Source organism: Salvia splendens, chromosome 21, assembly GCF_004379255.2.
Source record: "Salvia splendens isolate huo1 chromosome 21, SspV2, whole genome shotgun sequence".
Lineage (NCBI taxonomy): Eukaryota > Viridiplantae > Streptophyta > Magnoliopsida > Lamiales > Lamiaceae > Salvia > Salvia splendens.
This window is the reverse complement of record NC_056052.1, coordinates 17,523,086-17,535,052: the sequence shown is the minus strand read 5'-3', so window position 1 is coordinate 17,535,052 and position 11,967 is coordinate 17,523,086.

Genomic DNA, 11,967 nt, shown 5'->3' with positions numbered 1-11,967 from the left:
GATGAAACTATTAACACTACGAAACACGCTGACTGGAACGAAAGGATGTGGAACTCCGGCGAACTGATGAGCTTCAGGTGACCATGGCTGTCGGCGAGGAACGAGAATATGAAGGATAATGGTGAAGGATTGATCTACCGAAGAGAGATTGCTAACTAAGCATAGGAGTTGATGAACTAGTCGATGATGATTCTCTCTCCAAGTGGCTTCCTTTTATAGGGAGGCCTCCCTTGATTTTTAGGGTAGACTTCAAACATGAAATGACTCTTTTTCCCCCTTGCTTGCGGCTGATCTTCCCAGCTATCCTTCTTCTCCATCTCGAGCCTTTTTGGCATGCATACTGGTCAGGATAGCAACATCCTGACGCCCTTCTCACCTGAATTCTCCTAACATTCCCATACTAGCTAGAACACTTCCCTGCACACTTTAGCAACTGTTTTGCAGATATATTCCAATTATGCATATTATACTGACCAGTAACCAAGCCTAGAATACGACTTATCAAACTGCTCACACTTACCACATGCTTGTCCTCAAGCGTGAAGTACAACAAAAGAAGTAAGTCGAATTCTAGCTTGGTTACTCCCCTGACCGACTCTATCCTAACATAGACCCTAAACTATGGCGCAAAGAAAAAACACATAAGCACGGACACATACACATAAACAGAACTAAAGACACTTAAATACATTAACACAACTCAATTGGGCTATATTTTCAACCATCTCTCCCCTTGGGCTCAGGTGCAATCCGGCCTTAGACAGCCTTGAATTTCCGCCGCCCCCCCTTTTTCTTCCCAGTCAGTACATCCACTTGTCAAGATCATCCCACACTCGCGGCTTAACACTAGATTCTCTCAGTCACTCACTCCTCACTGGGGATGTTAGGGCTGTATTCTCTCATAGCGCTGAACCACAGATGCTTCGGACTTAGATCTCACGTGCGGCTATTGAAGGTCTTTTAGGCTTGTAACGGGGCTATTGGGTTATAGTGTTTGGGGTGGTTGTTCCTAAGGCTCTAAGGTTCAAAAACCATTACTTTATTCTGATGCGGGGGAACTGTGTGCGCTCAGGCTTTCGGCTGCCACTTCTGTTTGGCTGGACTTTTTCCAAAGTTGCTTCCCAACTGGTCAGTAGCGTCTTGTGGCTTCGTCTTGCGGGGAAGAGTGATGTGCATGTGGTCAAGTGTTTTCGACCATTTTCTTCACATTTTTCTTCTTTACTTCTTATTATTTTTGGTCCTGGAATGACTTCCTGGTTGATTTTCTCCATGCTTCTCAATTCTTTTCGCTCCAGTTGGTTTCTTTATTGTATGTCCTTCTAGCCAATTGCCTCCTTGTCTTATGCCTTGCACACACACAATTCCAGGGGCTAGGGGTTATATCTGGGTATATATGGCTAGAAAGTGGTGTTCTAAGGGTTGGAAAATGTATATATATATATATATATATATATATATATATATATATATATATATATATATATATATATATATATATATATTTGGGGGAGTGTTCCTACTGCCTTCAGTGTTGCTACACGCGGTCACTTTACCCTAGGCACCTTGTGGCAGCCACTCTTTTCTTTTCTGAATTAGTGGAAAGTGGTTCCACTTTAGGCTTTTGACTCAAATTTTAAGAGGGCTTTTGTGTTTTGGCTCTAAGTGTGGGCTTTTCTCTCATATTCGCATCATCTATACTGACTAAGAGATACTAAGGGGGGGTGGTTTCCATTTTCCAGCATGTCCTATCTCCCTCAATTCCCCTCACCGTCAGTTCGAGACATTTGAGTTTTAATCCCAATCAAATAAAAAAAATATACCTAGACACTACACAAACACTTAAATACAAATAACACATATGTACAGATGTCATACTGGCCAGTGCATTCCCCCCTCCCACTTCACACGTGTCTGCCCTCAGATGAGGCTGTGAAGTGGAAAAAGGTAATGGCCAGTATGGCTGACACACAGACATACCAAAACACAACAAGGCATACTTATACTAAAAACTTCTCACACTTAGACTATATAATAGGCTAAGTGGGAGAGTTTAAAATCTAAACAGAAACCATCAAACCTAAACATATATATACAACAAACTCCTCACACTTAGACTATATAATAGGCTAAATGTGAGTTGACATGCATATGAAAAAGAAAACAGATAAGACAAACACATGCGCCAAAAATGGCAAACCCTTTACTTCTCACACTTAGACTATTGCGTAGACTAAGTGTTATGAAAAGGGTTTGCTCACATACTACACAGATTATACTACCTGAAAACACAGCAAAACACAATTAAAATACGAAAAACTAAAAACTGAAAATAAAAAGAAAACTAACTGGTCAGTATGGTTGGTCACTTGTTCGTCCTGCTCCTTCGCGGGGCAAGATGTGGTACAGGGGGTTCTTTCGGTTGTTCCTCCTCATTCTCGGACTGCTTGTTCCCAGATTCTGCCGACTCTTCGGCATCTCCTTCCTCTTATTTCTTTTCTTCTGTCTCGGTCCCCATGGGTTCATCATCCTGGCCTCCATGGCCACTCGGTCCAGCTTCACGGACCAACTTCCCGGTCGCCAGTTCTTTCAGGATTCCTTCCATCACAGTTGCCAAAAGGCTTAACTCCGCTCTTGCTTTCCTATTATCATCGGCTAACTCTGCCACTGCTTTTTCCAACCTCTCCTGCCTCTGCTCCTGCGCTGGTGTTCCCTGGGCTGCCGTCGCTCTCCCGGCTGGTATAGCTTCTTCCCCCATCGCGTAGAAACGAGGTATGCCCTGCCTCATGTAAACGGTGTTCGTTCGGACGAACAAAGGTGTATCAAAGAGGCCAGGAGGGTCGACCATCGTCAAGGGGGATAAGTCCTCTCCCTCCGAGATAGCTATGTTGTTCCTGACAAATACTCCCAATATATGGCAGAGGGAGAGGTTCCTCGCTAGGTGGGTGGCGATGAGGTGACACTGGTACGCGGTCCAGAAGCCCAGGTGCACTGTCCTTCCGCGCTTAGCGCTCCAGAGAAGGTACAGTTCGGTCATTGAAGTTCGGACGGTGGAATTTGATTGCCCCAACAAATTAAAATCCAGGTAAAGCTGTACAAGACGCAGAATCGTGTTGTTGAAATAGACGGAGCGGGAGATAGTGGACTGGAACTGCCCTGCATCAGGGTGAGTAAGTTCCTCCCAGGCTTCCTGGGGCTCAAATTCCACATGTCTGCGGGGAATTCCCCGCTCCCTAATTCTCCACTCAGGCCCTATGGCCTCCTCCAAACTGCACATTCCCAGACGCACGGTCCACTCAATCAAGCTCATCCGTATCTCTCCGCCAAACAGCCTAAAACTGATACATTCCTCATATAGATCAGTGGTGACCTTAAACCTAAAGGTCGTGAAAAACTCCTTCGCTAATCTAACCGGGACACTCGGATCTCCATTCTCCAACAACCACTCAAAACCCAACGCACGCAAATAGGCCAGAAACGACTCACGAGCATCCAACTCATCCAAGGAAGGGAAATGGAGTACCTTTCCACATTTAACCTGTTTGCTCTTGTCATCCTTGGTGCCGAAAGCATCTTGGAGCTTTTTGGAGTCGAAAAGTTTCATCTCCTCCACTAACTCGTCCGTGAGTTCCACTGCCCATCTTCTGAATCGGAGTATCTCCGCAGGAGGATGTAATAGCTCCCGATGATCGCCTGGGAGTTGTTGCTCCTTGTACTCCTCATCCTCCATGGATGTATCGCTATTTGATTCGGATTCATCGCTGGCAGTGTAATCGTTATCGCTCGACTCTCTGCGGTTTGGTGGGATTCTCTGAGTGGCTTCAGTTATGACTACGCCAGTATTGAATGTGCGCTGCCTCTTGCCTCGGTGTTGGAGAGACCGCTTCGGTTTCTATTGCAGTATCCTCTAGGTCAGTAGCAGGTAAAGACTCATCCCCAGGTTTTGTAGAAGTGGTCCTCTCCTCTTCTCTCAAGATCTCCACGGGATCTGCCTCCGTGTTTGGCTTTGCCTTACTAGCTGCCCACTTTCCTAAGCATCGTTGAGATACCCTTTGCGGCTTTGGCCGACTAGCCTCAGGTTCGCCCTTTAACACCAACTTCCTCTTGACGGCCTTCGGTTTCGTCACCTGAGGTGCCACTGGGTTGGGTACTTCTGGTCTTTCTTCTGTTTCTTCTGCTTCCACATGCACATCACTCTTCCCCGCCTCTGTCTGGGGGTTCACTGACTCTGGCTCTCTCTCTCCTGCCCTGCCTTCTTCATCTTCTCCTACTTCCCTAGATGTGAGGTTCAGATCCTCAACCATCATGGCAGTATCATCTTCCCTCTGGTTTACTCCATCCAAAATCGCCTGAAATTCGTCATCCGTCATTAGGTCTTGTTTCTTGGCCGTTTCATTTAAATCTATCTCTTCCCTCGCCGTTCCTTGAGAAACGGTTCCCGCCACCGACGTTTTCTCTGGTTCATCGTCTCCCTGTAGGCTCCCATGTTCCCTGCTTTTTCTCGCTTCACGTTCATCTAAGTCGGAATCGTAATGGGCAGATATGGGGTCAACCTCCATCGAATCACTTTGTTGTGGAGTTTGGGAGGGTTCCGAAGATTCTGGCGGTACGGTTACTGATGGAGATTTTCTTTCTGGTGGAATTTTGGCGGAAATCGGAATGGAAACAGTTGGTTGTGCCATGGATTGCACATTCAGTTCAGATGGGGCTCCTCCGGTCATACTCCTTTTTCCCCCCATTTGACTAAAACCGGCCAGCGCCGCCGCCCAATCTCTGTTAGGGTCCTGCAGTCGAAGGAATTCCGCCATTGCATCCAAGGAAACCGTTGTTGGCGCCTGAGGAGTCGGTTCCAGTGGTTGTGGGCTTGGCGGCCGTTCATCCCGCGGCGGTGGTGATTTTGGAGTTTCTTCCCTGCGGGTTGAAGTGGGTTTGATTTTTGTTGCCCATGCTTTCTTTCCCATGGCTTAGACCTGTGATTTCTTGGGTGAATGTGGGTGGTGGTTTTTGTGGAGTGATGGTAGAAAATTGCAGAGAGAAATGGAAAAATTGAGGGTTTGTGAAATGAAAAATGGGAGAGACGGTTCAGTTATGGGGTGGAAAAAGGGTAGTTGGGGTTTGTAACCGGTGATAGGCGGTTCTAGGTTGGCTTTGGTTAGTGTGAGGGACGGTTTAGCTAGCGGTCTCCTGATTGGATGTCGCCCGTCCTTTCACTGCACCAGGCGCCTCTTTTCAGTCGCTGCCCGCCTGCAAAGCTGCAACAAGCCCCAAATTCAAATTCTGCCCTATAATGATTTCCCCCTATATTTTCCTAGAGTAGAAACAAAGTAAAAAGGACACTTAAATAAATTGGGGAGTTTCACCAAAATGGTATTCTGATGGTCAGTACGTACTCCCAATTAACATTTGAGGTCCAAAAAAAATATTTTTGGGTTTTCTTAAATTAACTAGCATGCAAAGGTTCGAATTAATTAACTACCACATATGTACCATATTTACATCTTCCTTAGGAAAATTGGAATTCTACTTTGCCAGCATATGTACATTACGCTAAAGGAGTTAGCTCAGTAGAATCCCAATCCCTATCCTACCGGTTAGTATGATACCTGAGTATGTGGTTGCAGTGGGATCTCATCCACTACAGCCACATCACTGTTGTCCCTAAATACCTTCAGCCTATGCCCATTCACAATAAAAGGTTTAGAGTTAGGAAGACTCCCTGAAATCTCCACTGCTCCATTAGAACGGAGTGCGGTGATGACATAAGGCCCTGTCCATTTCGACTTGAGTTTTCCAGGCATGAACTTTAACCTCGACTAGAAGAGTAGTACTTTCTGCCCAACATGAAGATCCTTGGTCCTCAGATTCCTGTCATGCCACAATTTGGTTCGCTCTTTGTACCACATGGCTGAATCAAACGACTCCAATCTGAGTTCCTCTAACTCCTGCAGCTGCAGCTTCCTTTCCTCTTCACAGGCTGTAGCATCCATATTCACTTGATGTACTGCCCAGTATGCTCGGTGCTCAATTCCCACTGGTAAGTGGCACATCACGATTCGGTACGGGGACATTCCTATGGGGGGTTTGTAGGCTGTGCGATATGCCCATAGAGCATCCTCTAACCTCATACTCCAGTCCTTCCTGGAAGGATTGACGGTCTTCTCCAGAATCTTCTTTATCTCTCGGTTAGATATCTCTGTCTGCCCGTTCGCTTGCGGGTGGTAGGGGCTTGATAGTCTGTGATGCATACCGTACTTCTTCATCAAGGCTTCGATGGTGCGGTTACAGAAGTGGGTGCCTTGATCAGATATTATGGCCCTTGGTACTCCGAATCGACTGAAAATGTTACTTTTGAGGAATTTGGCTACCTCCCTTGCTTCACACGTGCTCGTCGCCTTGGCCTCTACCCATTTGGAGACGTAGTCAACTGCAACTAAGATATATAAGTTCCCATACGACGAGGGAAAAGGCCCCATGCAATCCGTCCCCCATACGTCGAACAACTCACAAACAATGATTGGGACTTGCGGCATTTCGTCTCGCGCGGATATTCCACCGGTCAGTTGACAACGCTCACAACTTCTACAAAACTCGTAGACATCTTTGTTGAGGGTTGGCCAATAAAATCCGCTATACAGAATCTTTCTCGCCGTCTTCTTGGGACCGAAATGTCCTCCACATGCCAGAGAGTGGCAATGCATCAATACGTCCCTCTGCTCCCAGTCAGGAACGCATCTTCTTATCACTTGATCGGCTCCTGCCCTCCAAAGATACGGGTCGTCCCAAAAGTAGTATTTCGACTCACTCTTGATCTTCATTCTTTGAGCTTTGGTGACGTTCGGCACTTCTGGAAGCTCCCCTGAAACGAGTTAGTTGGCTAGGTCCGCATACCATGGCTCCTCACCTACTCTTTCCTTTCCTCTTTCTGTCACATCCTGGCCAGTAAGCTTCATCACTTCTTCCTAGTCAATTTTTCTGGCGGCGAAAATAACTTCACACAAGTGTTCTTCCGGGAATCGATCTCTCACCTCCTCGCTATTTCCATCCTGCACTATCCTGCTCAAATGATCCACAACCTTATTCTCAACCCCTTTCTTGTCTTCCACCTTCCAATCGAACTCTTGTAACAAGAGTACCCATCGGATTAAGCGGGGTTTGGATTCCTTCTTGGTAACCAGGTACTTAATAGCTGCATGGTCAGTATAAACGATGACCCTTGACCCCAACAAGTACTGCCGAAACTTCTCGAATGAATAAACCACGGCTAGCATCTCCTTCTCCGTGGTATCATAATTCCTTTGAGCTTGATTCAATGTCTTAGATGCATAAAAGATCACATACCTTTTTCCCTCGATCTTCTGACCCAGAACCGCTCCTACTACATAATCGCTGGCATCACACATCACTTTGAACGGATGATCCCAGTCAGGAGCCCGGATAATCGGTGCGGATATCAGCTTTTCCTTGAGCAAGTTGAAAGCAGCCTTGCATTGATCATCAAAATTGAATTCTACTTCGTTTTGGAGAAGTCTGGTGAGGGGTTGGGCAATTTTGGCGAAGTCTTTAATGAATCGGCGATAAAATCCCGCATGCCCCAGAAAACCCCTTATTTCCTTCTAGTCAGTAGGAAAAGGTAGTTTGGAAATGATGTCCACTTTGGCTTGATCCACCTGGATATCCCTCTCTGACACCACATGCCCTAGGACGATGCCCTCTGTGACCATGAAATGACATTTCTCAAAATTCAAGACTAGGCTCTTCGCTCGACACCTCTCCAAGACTACATCCAAATGACGAAGGCATGAGTCGAAAGAGTCTCCGTAGACTGTGAAGTCATCCATGAATATTTCTATACACTCCTCAATTAGATCAGAAAATATGCTCATCATGCATCGCTGAAATGTTCCCGGAGCGTTGCAAAGTCCGAACGGCATGCGTCTGTACGCATAGGTTCCAAACGGGCAGGTGAAGGTAGTTTTATCCTGGTCTTCAGGATTCACGTAAATCTGAAAATACCCGTTGTACCCATCCAAAAAACAAAAGTACTTCTTCCCAGTCAGTCGCTCCAACATCTGATCGATGAACGGTAGGGGAAAGTGGTCTTTTCTGGTCGCGGCGTTCAGCTTGCGGTAGTCTATGCACATCCGCCAACCAGTGACTAGCCTTGTCGGTATCAGCTCATTCCTCTCATTTTGAACCACTTGAATCCCGGACTTCCGCACAGGGCTGACCCACTCGCTATCGGGCACCGAATAGATAATCCCTAATGACAACAACTTCAAGATTTCCTTCAATATTTCCTCCCGCATGTTGGGATTCACCTTTCTCTGCGAGTCTCGATGTGCCTTCGCCCCTTCTTCTAGCCTAATATGATGCATGCAGACGTTAGGGCTTATTCCCACCAATTCTGTAAGGCTCCATCCAATTTCTTTCATGTTCCTGCCTAGAACAGTCAGTAACCTTGCTTCTTGCTCCTTTGTCAGGCTACTGCTTATTATCACCGGATATAAGTTTTCCTCCCCAAGAAAGGCATACTTCAGGGTTGCTGGCAACTTCTTCAATTCAACTTATGGGGGAAGTGTGTTTGCTGGGAGAGGGTTTCTTGCAGCATCCCCTTCCTTTTCGAATTTTCCCTCTGAGAGTTCATCTGTACTGACTGGTAGCTTAGCCCCTGCTGCTCCAATAAATTCTAATTTCTAGCAGAAGTCCTTAATAGCACCTTCTATCTCTTCATCAGTTAACCCTTGGCTACTGATCAGGTCACACCATGCAGCTGCCTCTACATCAGTCTGCCCATATACATCCAATGCTTGTAGCTTTTCCTGCAATAATTCAGTCTCAAGAAAATCTTAGACTAGATGGTCAATTACATCCATATAGCATAGATTTTCAGAATCGATAGGCTTTTCCATGGCCTCATTGATATCAAAGGTAAACTTTTTCTCCATGAAAATCAATACAAATTGTTCCCTCAGCCATATCTACAATCGTCTTTGCTGTCCTAAGAAATGGTCTTCCTAACAAAATAACGCTAGACTCCCTAGCTTCAGACTCACCCATCTTGATCACTTAAAAGTCAGCAGGATAAGTAAAATCATGTATTCTCACCAACACATTCTCTAACACTCCCTCAGGACTTATACACGACCTATCAGCCAGTTGGATTAATACCCTAGTGCTAGATAACTTTACTCCCTTCAGCCGATTATAAACTGACAATGGCATAACATTTATAGAAGCTCCCAGATCACACATTGCATGCTCGATTTTTACATCTCCTATAGTTATAGGCAGAGTGAACATACCTGGGTCTGCTCTCTTGGGTGGTAGCTTTTCTTGCACAATTGCTGACGCTATCCCTTCCACCACGATCTTCCCATCCTTCTGGGCTTTCCCGGCTATAAATTCTTTGATAAATTTTCCAAGCGGGGGTAGCTTCACGGCTTGGAGGAATGGTATGGTGACATCCAGCTTCCCAAAAATTGACATGTAATCCATTGGGTTTTCCTTCTTCCTCTTGGTCACGAAACGATAAGGGAATGGCTTTTTCCCTTACTCTTCTTCGACCAGCTCCCCGACAGCCTTCCCGGAGTCTTTCTCGGGCACATTCTGGGCTGGAGTTTCCTTCGTCAGTTCTTTTTCCTTAGATGAGTCCACCTTGGGCTGCCTGCTTCAGGTTTCACTGTTCCTCGACGGTTATTCACTCAAGAAAAATGGATCTTGCATTTGGGGTAGAGGTTTGTGTAGCTCCTCTTCCGAGACAACGTCTCTCAGTAATGTTGCTCCACTTGATTCCCCACTGGACTTCTTTGGTTTGGGCCCCTCATAGGAGGTACCGGACCGCAATGTCACCTTGCTCATGTTTGCTTTCTCAGGCACATGGACTGTAGACGGGAGTTTCCCTGAATTCCCCTTTAACTCACCCATCGAACTTGCCAGCTGGGCCAACTGCCTATTCATCATATCAATGTTCGCTTTATACTCCTTCTGGGCATTCTGTATCCCCTGCACTACTTCATTATTGGACTGCAACTCACCCTTGATGCCGTGCTGCGAAGCAAGAAATTCTCCCATCATGTCCTCCATAGATCTCCTCGACCTGTTAGGATATTGGGACTGATTTGGTCCTTGGTGATGGTTATACTGGGGGTTTTGGTTGGGTTGGTAATTTTGGAAGTTTTGCTAGTTCTGGTTAGATGGGTAGTGGTTATACTGGCCAGGAGGGTTGTCTTGGTCTTGGTGATATTGGTTCTGGTTTTGGTTTTGGAACTGGTTTTGGTTCTGCTGATGTTGTGGACCCTGATTAGGCTGATTCTGGTAAATTTGAAAGTTTCTCTGGTGGGGTGGTATATAAACAGGGTTCAGGTTCTGGTTTTGTTAGTTCTGGTTATGGGTTTGTTGGTTCCTTCCTGACCAGTTGGCTTGGTGGTCAGGATTTGCTGGGCCACGGTTGGGATTCTGGTTCGGGTGGGGGTTGTATTGGTTCTGACCTTGACCTTGGCTCTGATTTTGGTTCTCGTCTCCCCATCGAAAGTTCGGATGGTCCCTCCATGGTGCGTCCCGCTGCCTTCCCTGGATCCAATTCCCATTAGAATTATAGTACCCCGCAGCATTGACTTGCTCCATATTGACAAAATCATTAGGCTGATCATAGCCTGGTCCTTGATTTCCCTGCTCTGTACCCTTGTAGTTCCTAGTTGGGGAAGTGGGTGGTGCGTTCTTCTCGATCGCGCTAAGGAGTGTCTTCTTCAATTCGCCCATTTTCAAATCCATCTTCTGCTCTAACTTGTGCTCCTGGTCATTAGACAAGGCACTAGCAATCCTTTCTCTGCTGTAACCATCTCTTGAATTGTCGTACTCCTTCTTTGCACTCAATAACTTCCCTAGGACTCTTTTAGCTTCACTGACCCTTAACTGCGTGAAACTTCCTCCTGACGAGGAGTTTGCTAGGTCCTTTGTTTCCTTGTTCATCCCCTCATAAAAGGTATGATGTATTTCTATATCGGCCATACGATGATTCGGGCATGCATCCAAGAGGCTCATATATTTCGCCCAATAGTCACTCAAGGGTTTATCGTACCCTTGTTTCACACTAGTGATCTCTCTCTTCAGCGCGCTCGTCTTTGATGACGGCAAGAATTCCCCTAAGAATGCCGACTTGAAATCTGCCCAACTCTCAATGGAATTGGGGGGCAGTCGCATGAACCAGGTGTTAGCCTCCCCTTTTAGAACGAACGGCAAAGCCTTCAATCTATAGTCATCCTCGGTCGCCCCTGCTGGCCTTCTCTGTGCCCTACAATTCTTACAGAACTCATGGAGGAATTCGTAAGGGCCTTCATAGCTCTTTCCTCAGTACGTGAGCAGGATTGCTATAACATGGGGCTTCACATCACAGGCTGTCTGCCCCGGGGTGACTACTATAGCTTGCGGTGGTTCTCCTTCGGTATGCGCATTCAGCGTTCCGATCTCTGGATCGTCATCATCGTGGTCAGCCATTCTCCTTGGATTGCCTTCCAACTGTAGCCTTGGATTGTCTGGTATTCCTCCTTCTATGGTGTCTTGTTCTTCGTCACTACTCGAACCTAAATCAGAAAAAGCTGTCGACAGGCCGGATCGAGTGGTTACGAGTATAGATCCTCGCTGAAGTATCTTCGGTCTCCACTGGTCAGGAGCCGAACTGCTTCTCATAAACTGAAATAAAAAGAAATAGAAAAATTATCCACAATATGTACGCCAAAGTCTCACACACAACAACAGTTAATAACGCCATTCAACCCCGGCAACGGCGCCATTTGAAAGAGCAGGTTTGTGTCAGGTGTCGTGTCGAGCACAGGATGTATCCTACTGATCAGGATGGAACCCCAGCTATGCCTGAACCTGGTATCAATAATTCCTCAACCCACTTCAACTGACTAGTATAGTGGACGTAAGGGTCGAATCCCACAGAGATGAATGTGCTTTGGGAATTGTGGT